The sequence below is a fragment of the Dioscorea cayenensis genome, chromosome 7 (genome assembly GCF_009730915.1).
Source record: "Dioscorea cayenensis subsp. rotundata cultivar TDr96_F1 chromosome 7, TDr96_F1_v2_PseudoChromosome.rev07_lg8_w22 25.fasta, whole genome shotgun sequence".
Lineage (NCBI taxonomy): Eukaryota > Viridiplantae > Streptophyta > Magnoliopsida > Dioscoreales > Dioscoreaceae > Dioscorea > Dioscorea cayenensis.
This window is the reverse complement of record NC_052477.1, coordinates 21,140,803-21,150,239: the sequence shown is the minus strand read 5'-3', so window position 1 is coordinate 21,150,239 and position 9,437 is coordinate 21,140,803. Positions and strand designations below refer to the sequence as shown.

The window sequence follows — 9,437 nt, the reverse complement described above, 5'->3', positions numbered from 1 at the left end:
AACTTCCAAAAATCTCCCAAATTTCTTATCCATCTTAGCTTTAGCCAATCTCTATGAAAAGTGAATTGGTGGCTTTATGGCTTTGGCGGATGTACTTGGATTCTTTTTCACCTTTCTTTCCAAATTCTTCATTGTCTTCATTTACCCTATGTGAGGATTGAGTATTGTCGGTTTCCTCAGCTTCATCAATCAAAACAACTTCTTTTTGAGTTTTTGGTTCCTCCAACTGTTTGCCACTCCTTAATGCCACGGCATTGCAATGTTTGTTTGGGTTAATTTCTGGTTTTCCTAGGAACATCCCTTGAGTTCTTGAAGAAGAGCTTGCCTCCAGACCAATTTAAGTTTCAAGCATCTTATCGTGAATAGCCAACGAATCAACTTTAGATGTTAACTATCTTATTGTCTCATTCATGGCTTAACCTTATTGCTTAAACTCCTTATTCTATTTTTCTTGAGCTACTACAAAGTTCTCAAGGAGAGATTCCAAATTTTAGTGAGGGATTGGTAGGTCTTGGTTGAAATCCTAGAGGTTGTCTCAAATTGTTGAGACCTTCTTAACCCTTGGGGTTTCTATATGAAAGATTCAGATGATTCCGCCAACCAGGGTCATAGATATTTGAAAAGGGATCACTCTGTGGCTTTTGATTGAAATTTCTAACATAGTTGGCTTGCTTCATCAATGGTTCTCGTGGGTTGAAAATTCCCAATTGGCACTTACTACCTGTATAACGAACATCTCCACAAATATTACAAGACACATTAGAAGGAATAAAACCAAGTGCATTTATGCTGATCATATTAACTTTTTTACTTAAGGCATCTACTTTTGTAGCGATGAGGTCCAAAGCATCTGCATCGTATTTCATTGGAACCTTCTTTTGAGTAGCTCTTTCATTAGACTATTGATAATGTTTAAGAGCTATGTTTTAAACAAATCATAGGCCTTATCCACACTCTTTTTCAACAACACTCCTCATGAAGTAGCATCCATTGTAATCCTGGTGTTATAATTAAGCCATTGTAGAAGGTCTGCACCAATAAGCATTTTGTGAGTTAATGATGGGGACACAACCTCAATAATTCTTTAAATCTATCCTAGTCGTCACACAAAGAATCTCTATTCGTTTGAACAAAATTAGTAATCTGATTACTAAGCTGAGCCATCTTGCTTGGAGGGAATTATGTGGCTAGGAAAGCTTGTAGTAACTGATCCCATGTTGTAATGGATCCCGTAGGAAGTGAACACAACCATGTCTCTCTATTCTTTAAGGAGAAAGGAAGCAACCTTGGCCTAGATAACATCTGTAGGGACTCCACTAAGCTTCAAAGTGTCACAATACTCTAAAAATATTGAAAGATGCAAATTGGGATCTTCTATCGGTGAGCCCCCAAACTGATTTTGTTGAACGATGGAGAGGAGTGCGGGTTTCAATTTGAAGTTATTTGCTTCAACTGTTGTTCTTGTAATGCTTGAGTGCAATCCTTAAACATTAGGTGTGGTAAAGTCCCTTAAAATTCTATTATTATCTTCCATGATTAAGGGCTGTGATTCTTGAGCTTTCATTCTCCTCTGATAGTGTCTTCTAGTTTGAAAGGTTCATGCAAGATCAGGATCTAACTCCACAAGGTTATCAAGACCTCTCGATCTTAGCATACAAGGAATAACCTCATGCAAAGAAAAATAAAATTTTTAATCTGACCAAATTGCAAATTTAATCAATATCAACAAGCAAGTACTTGGCAATGGTACTAAACACTTGATGTGTACCGCAAGCAAATAGGTCGTTCAAGAAGTAAATAAAATATCATTCCCGCATGGGCTTTGTTGCTAACTACAAATTTCTTGCAATTAGGGTTATTTAGGTGAATTGATACGTATATGAATTGTAAAAATAATAAGTAATGAAAAGTAAAATTAACACAATTAAGGTTACCAATGGCTTGAGTGATTAATTCGGATCGCAAGGGCTTCTTTGATTAAGGTTTACCACAATGATAGATAAAAGATTTCATTTTGACTCTTTTTTGGTAAAGTTTAATTATTTTGAAGATGGAATATCCTAGGAAACTCACAATTTCTTTTTAGAATATAGTGAGATATCTAACTTAGAACAATTCGTACTTTCATGGTAATTAAATCTAATTAGATCATTTATGTTCTATAACATCCAATAATCCTTAAAAAATTCATTATCTAGGTTTTCAGGTTCAATTCTAGGGTTTCCAACACAATCTTCCTCAGCTGACTAATATAGAACCAGGATTTTAATGCCCCTTCTTTGTAATTCCAAGGATCGCTTCTAAGACACAAAAGGAATGCTTAGGAAGGACATTCAGATTCCAAACTCTTTTTGGCCTAGTTCACCTTAGTTCACCTTTCAATCTTTCCTTTGATATCTAAAATTATACAAATATAAGGGGCTCAACTCATTCACAAGCATTAAATACCATCAAATTTAATCAAAAGCAAATAAACATTAATATGAAAATATAGATGTCGATACATCATCAATTATCTAAACATTGGGCTACTCCTAACACTAGAATAAAAGATCTACTCGCTCATGTTTGATTTATAAGCTACAAGGTTCATATCAATCATAGATCAAAACATGGAATACATCAAAGGAATAGAAACAAGAAACTCTTGATCCTCCACCCATGATGTTCTTGTAGATTGATGAATCTCTCCCTTGACCTTTCTCCTTTTTCACATTTTTGATAGTTTTTTATGATCCCAAGCCCTTAGAGAAATCATATTCTTGTTCTCATAGCCAAATATCTTTTAAAATCCTTTTCTTGACCTTATATGAAGGGGGGTTAAATTAGGTTTGTGGTGGCATCAAAGATCCACTACTATGTTAGCTTATACGGGTGGTTGTGCTTCTTCTAGGGTTTTAGTCTTTTGAATTTTTGCATCATGATCCAAGGGTGTGGCAGCTGCAACAAGTCACCCGCATTTTAATTAAAGGCTGAACTCCACTTCTCTGCATGTAAACTGATAAAGAGATTAAATTGAACTAGAACAGTAAAATTCAATTAAAAACACAAGGAAAGATTCAAGACTGACTAAGAAATGAAACCTAAATATATTAAAAATATAATCTAATTTACTACTTATCAACCACTTATAACCAATTAAAGGTAAATGAAGGAATAGGTTTAACAGAATATATTTGTACCAGATCATAAATTTTATACCATAACATAAACTCAACAGCATCTCATAAATTGAATTAATTTAAGCATCATAGGATCAATACCATAACACAAATTAAATGCATAGGATAAATTGAATTAATTTAAGCAAGGGTTAACAAAACATAAAGTTAATTGAAAAAGATAGGATCAACAACAAGGGTTAACATAACATAAATTTAATAACATAAGATAGGAGTAGCAGAACATAAATTCAATAGCATATCATAAACTGAATTAATTTAGGCAAGGGTGAACATAAGATAGGATTAGTAGAACATAAGTTCAATAGAATATTGATAAATGCTTGAGTAGACATATTTTTATATATGTGTTACATGCATTGAGCATCATTTTTACTATGGTTTATGTCTCATATTGTGTATTTGGTGTTCTTTTATGCATATAGGTTGTGAATGCCGTGAAGAGTAAAAAGGAAGCAAAGATAGGCTATAAAGACACAATGTTGGGAGTTCTTGTTCAATTCAAGGACCAAGACACGAGAGGAGTTCATAAACGTGGAGATGTGTGCCAACTTTCAAGAAGATTCAAGTCAATTCACTGGTTGGAAGGGCACAAAGGCAGCCACATCTTCATGTTCTTTCTCTTTGTGAAGATTGCAAGACCTCTCAAAGATACATCGATGAAGAAATGTTTTATAGCCTACCACATGGACGTGTGCCCGGACATGTGGCCTCAAGAGAAGAGTGTTTGGACCGCGTTTTGTGAAAACACTGTAGAAATTTCACTGTAGCGGTACTGTAGCAAATTACTGTTTACTCACCCGCGTGGAAATTCCTGCAGCCCACGCGGCCACCTGGAAAATCCACACGGGCGTGTTAGGGCACGTGACAGGCATAGTTTTTGGCTTTAAATAGGCCGTTTGCCTTATTTTTGAGAGACTTTTGGCAAGGGTTTTGTCGAGCACTTTGAAGGCAAGGCAGCTAGGGTTTTGGAGGAGGTCTTTGGCGATATTGGGGGACGTTCATCACCAACTTTGATCGATCTTCTCTCCGTCATAGCATAGAGGGAGCCTTCGGCGACCTAGCTTCGGATAAGCATTCTTCAAGACGTTGGGCGACCCATCAAGGCCATCATCACGAATTTAAGGGGGTTTTACTTCATGGTTTTTGACAAGGTCCGCTTGCGTATATCCCGCAAGTGCACCGGTTTGTCGAAGTAATAATCCCGGGTGAGCAGGGTCGAATCCACATGGAGTAGGGAGTAAAGACACTTAATTCGATTCTTAGCTATGTGGAATATCAACAGTGATAAGTGTGGAAATGATTTAATTCTCAACAATAAAATCAACAAGTAAGAGAGCAAAAGTAAAGAAGAGGGTAAGGCAATCGATAAAGATGGGGTACTCGGATAATGCTTCACCTAGGATAATCGTTTCAAGTGCAAGAACCCTCAATTATGCTTCCTAATCAATGCAATGGTGAATCGTGGAAATCCTTACATACATAGTCCCAAATCTAAGGTCAACTATGCCTAACTCTATACATGTCCCGGAGGAGAAATCGAACAATCTCAACACCTCGCACTCGCATAGAGTTGCAATGAGCTCTAGGGATTCCAAGTGATAAATCTCTTCCTATATTTAGACCTAACCCTTTGGTCCAGGCGGAAGGTCCCTAGCCACAATTAAGCCCTAGATACTAAGATCACCTCAACGCTTCACTCCATTGCACGCGCAACAAGGCCCCAGTGGAGGTTCATCCCTTAGACTATTCACTCTATTATGGCCGCAAAGAACTAGAGGAACGGAGGTAGAATCTATCACGTTGGAGCGGAAAGGGGACGCTCCTTTACCTCTCGACTCACCCTCTCAACCCTCTCCAACCTAGCTTTGTCTAACGCTCGTGGTGTGTCACTCACTCACAACGTTACCAACAAGAAGTCTCAACCCTAGTGTCACTCTAGAGGAAATGTTCATGCAATCAAGCATTCAAACTTGGAACTCACAATAAACATCAATTTATTGAAAGCATAATAAAGAAGTTCAATGAAACGAATACATCCAAGGGTTCACAATCATCCAAGTACCCACTAGGGGTTTAGTTCTCCATGGAGCTAAGTACAATCAAAGAAATAGAATGTAAAAGCAATGAATCCATAAAGAAACCCCCTCGATGGTCGTGTCGATGGTCTTGTGGAAAGTCCTCTACTCGTCGTCCAAGGATTCCTTCGTCCGGTATAGGATACGCCTCGATCGAAGCTCCCCTACCAACCTTCTTCCTAATGGAATCAGTATGTTAGAGCCATAGAACCTCTCCAAAACCTTAGCCAATACCCCTCGAAACCCTAGCCGAAGCCCTCTCACAAGTTGGGGAAAAGATGGAGAAAAGAATACCAAAATCGGGGCTGAAACGGCTTTAAATTGGGCTGGAATCGGGCGACTCCACGGGCGTGGACGCTACACGCACCCGTGCGGAATTTCCACACGGGCGTGAATAATTTCCACACGCCCATGTGGATTCTCTGTTTCTCTGATTTCTCGGCCGGCTGTGAACAGTATTGCTACAGTATATGCTACAATGATCTACTACAGTCCTCGACCTGAATACCTTCCCAATTCCATACTTTCATCGAGGTAACGCAAACGGGCACACGTTTACGTCGTGAATCACTCGCTTCTTCATTGATATACATGTTGGTGGAGCTCTTGTTCTTATGTGCATAAGTCGGAATGCTCGAGTGTGACTGCCTTTGTGCCCCTCCAAATGAATGTGCTCATTCAAATACGAGGAGGTTGGCACACACTCTAGCATCTCACACCTTACCTAGGTCTCCGCGTTTGAACCTTAGCAAGATTCCCTCCAAAATAGGTACATTATGATCCACATTGGCCTATTTCCTTCATACTCGGCCTCACAACCCTATCTGCATAAAAGTAACATAGAAACACACATATTAGTGTAAAAACCTGAGAAAAGTGATGCTCAACATAAGGAATGAACACTTCGCATTCATATCGCACAAGAACTTATCAGTTTTCATTGCTTTTCATTGTATTAATCATTGTTTTGTAATTTGCTCCATGGAGGGCTAAACCTTAGTAGATATTTGGGCATGTGAACACTAGGATCTATGTTTTTGTAATAATTTGCTTTATGTTTCTATTAAATCCAAGTTGATTTGAGTTTTAATCTTGTGTTCCCATTGCTTACTTGTTTAATTAATCCTTGTTGTTGATTAGATTCGCATGAATTGTTACTTTGATGTGAGAGAGGTCTCCATTAGAGTTAGAACTTCAAGGTTAAAGAGGGTTGAGAGGGTGAGTCATGAGATAGTGGAGTCTTCCCTTTCCCTTCTGATTGAGTGTTTTCTATCTCCGTATTCCCTAAACTCTATGCAACCATATTTGGTGTGAGGAGTGAGATTGAGAGATTTCTCCACCGGGACCTTGTAGGGGGTTAGAGATCCTTCGCCGGGAATTAGGGTGGGATCTATCTTTAGGAATCGGTTTCACTCTTACATGTCCCTAGACCGTATTGCGGTCATATGGGGTGTGAGGTATTGAGATTGAGCGATTTCTCCGCCGGGACCTTGTAGGGTACTAGTACCGGTTATTTGGAGGCAAGGGCCGGTAGTTCTTGGATTACCTCGACTCATTAGACTTGGTTTAGAAGCATTTAGTGAATCATGAGCTTCATGTTAGATCCTAGGGGGAGCATTGTCCGGGTACCTCACCTTTATTGATTGAGATCTCCTTTACTTGTTTTCTTGCTCATTTGCTTGTTTATTAATTCTTTTGCAATTAGTTCATTTCATCACATCCATTGATTTCGACTAGATAACTAAGAATTGGTTAATACTAATACTTCAGTTCCCTTTGGATTCGACTACCCACTCACCAGGGTAATTATTACTTCGACACCCGTGCACTTGCGGTTTACACGCATATTAAGGCATGTCACATATCATAAACTGAATTAATTTAGGCAAGGATTAACTTGACATAAATTTAATAGCATAAGAAAGAATCAATAGAACTTAAATTTAATAGCATAAGATAGGATCAATAGAACATAAATTAAACAACATTTCATAAATTGAAGTACTTGAAGCAAGGGTCAACATAACATAAATTTAATAACATAACACAAATGAAAATAGGCAAGGATTAGACCTACATAATTTAACTAAGCAAGGACTCGTAGAACATAAATTAAGTTAATCAACCATTAGAATATCATAAATTTGTTAAGCAATCATTGACAGAACATAAAGTGAATTACGCAAGGATTAATAGCACATAAATTAAATAGTAGAGCCTAGATTGTTCCCCCATCTTTTGTCTGTTAAACATGAAAGGCCATTGCTTCAAATCTTGAGTCAACACCTAAGGAAAAATCATAACACAATGATATAAGTCTGAACACATGTAATGAATTAAAATAGGTTTGGTTCAGGTCGCTCACCTCCGAGATCCACTTCTAGTTGTCATTGTTCTCCTTACTCACCATGGCCCAAGAAATGAGATAAATGCAATCATTTGCATCTAACCCAACAGTACACAATAGTTGCCCCTACATAAAAGCCTCTTCAAGAAACATCCATCCGTGGAAATCAAATGTCTTCACCCCTGTCAAGAATCCTACTCTCAGTGGAGACAGGCACACATACAATGATTTAAAGACTTCTTCGTCATTATAGCTCACAATTATAGGTGAATTAGGATGGGTCTTCATCGGTTCCTAGCTCAGTATGGCATTAGTCGCTACAACCTAACCATTTGGGACTTCTCATCACTATCTATGAGCCTTGATTACGAAGGGAAGAAATGAAAAAAAAAATGTATGAAGGTTAGTTTCCATGTCTATTATTATGCAAACCTAATGACAATAGCACATATAAGATAAAAATCATCTTAACTTACATTTATCCAATACACTTAGCCTTATAAGCTTTTAATCTACTAATATCAATTTCCTAGTTGCTTTTATAGCTAGAATGATGCCAACAATTTTCTAAGATAGATCTTCCCTAAATTGCACTAGATAAGCCTTTGTTATTCAGTCAACATTGTTGTCTATGAACATGGCCTCTTGCACACTCATGTTCCAAAACTCCTATCTTAATTTGTATCGTGTTCCTATCTCAGACCATAAGTGAAGCCCATAGGTACAAGGGACAATTTTTCTTGTAGAATGCTTCGCATTTTTTTATTTTATTTCATATTTGTGTGTGTCATTGGGCTTGAAGTTCATCACATACCGGTTCTTAATCCCATAATTCTTCACAGCCTCCTTAAACTCTTTGAAGCTCCTAAATTTTATTCCAATCCTAAATTGTGGGTTTTTCATATCAACCTCATCATTAAACTCAACATATCTAGGCTTAGCAGTCAATAATTCCTCCTCATCTGTCGAGTGCATGAGTGTAACACTTCTAACCTTGCATAATCAGACTCCACATCGGATTCATTACCTATTCCTAAAAGTTCTCCTTGTATTTCTATCTCAGCTATAGCCCTTGCTTCATTGTCCACATCTTCTTTATCTTTTCCCCCATTAAAACTATAATCTGAATCAAGGAAATCATTCTCCTCGTCCCTTGTTTTTCCCTCACCTTGTCCCCCTAGTAATTTTAAATCACCATCCTTTACAACTTCTTTGTCTTCCTCTGTAGCTTTTAATAACCCAACCCTACTAACTTGTTCCATTCCTGCATCCTCATCATTGTAACCACTATGAAATCCTCCAAGGACACAAATAGTATTTGCAATTTTAATGTACAGACAAACTTCTTTACAAAACCTTATAGACAAAGCCATTAACAAGGCATCTAAATCAGTTTTTATCTCTTTCAATCCTTTTTCCTCATCGGCTACATCTAACCACCAAACACTACAACCTTCAACATCTAACCTAAATTCTGTAGCCAAGTAAATGAGCTCTAGTTTAGACATTTGATCTGCACAGCAATAATCTACATAACCTACCATATCTTCTTTTACACCTCTTATATAATGTAGTCATATTGTGAATAATTATGCAATTAGTAATGTAAATAAATGGGTAAAAGTAATTCAATAAATTGATTCACATGGCATATTAAGAACTAATTTGCAATTACATGTACAACCATCAAGCAAATTAATTCTAACCACCAAACATAGTTAAATTAATTCACATGGCATATCAAGAACTAAAATCATGCAAGAATTAACTCAATAAATTAACTTGAAGCATTGTCGACACATAGAACATCAAAGAAAATAATTGCAACAA

The 9,437-nt window shown here is 37.4% G+C and overlaps 1 non-coding gene across 1 annotated transcript; it reads left to right on the top strand.

Annotated features, from left to right (window-relative positions):
• The first annotated feature begins 1,051 nt into the window (after window positions 1-1,051).
• Window positions 1,052-1,157, top strand: LOC120266104. The gene has a single exon (XR_005537948.1). It is a non-coding gene; the product is annotated as a small nucleolar RNA R71 (small nucleolar RNA).
• Window positions 1,158-9,437: the final 8,280 nt, after the last annotated feature.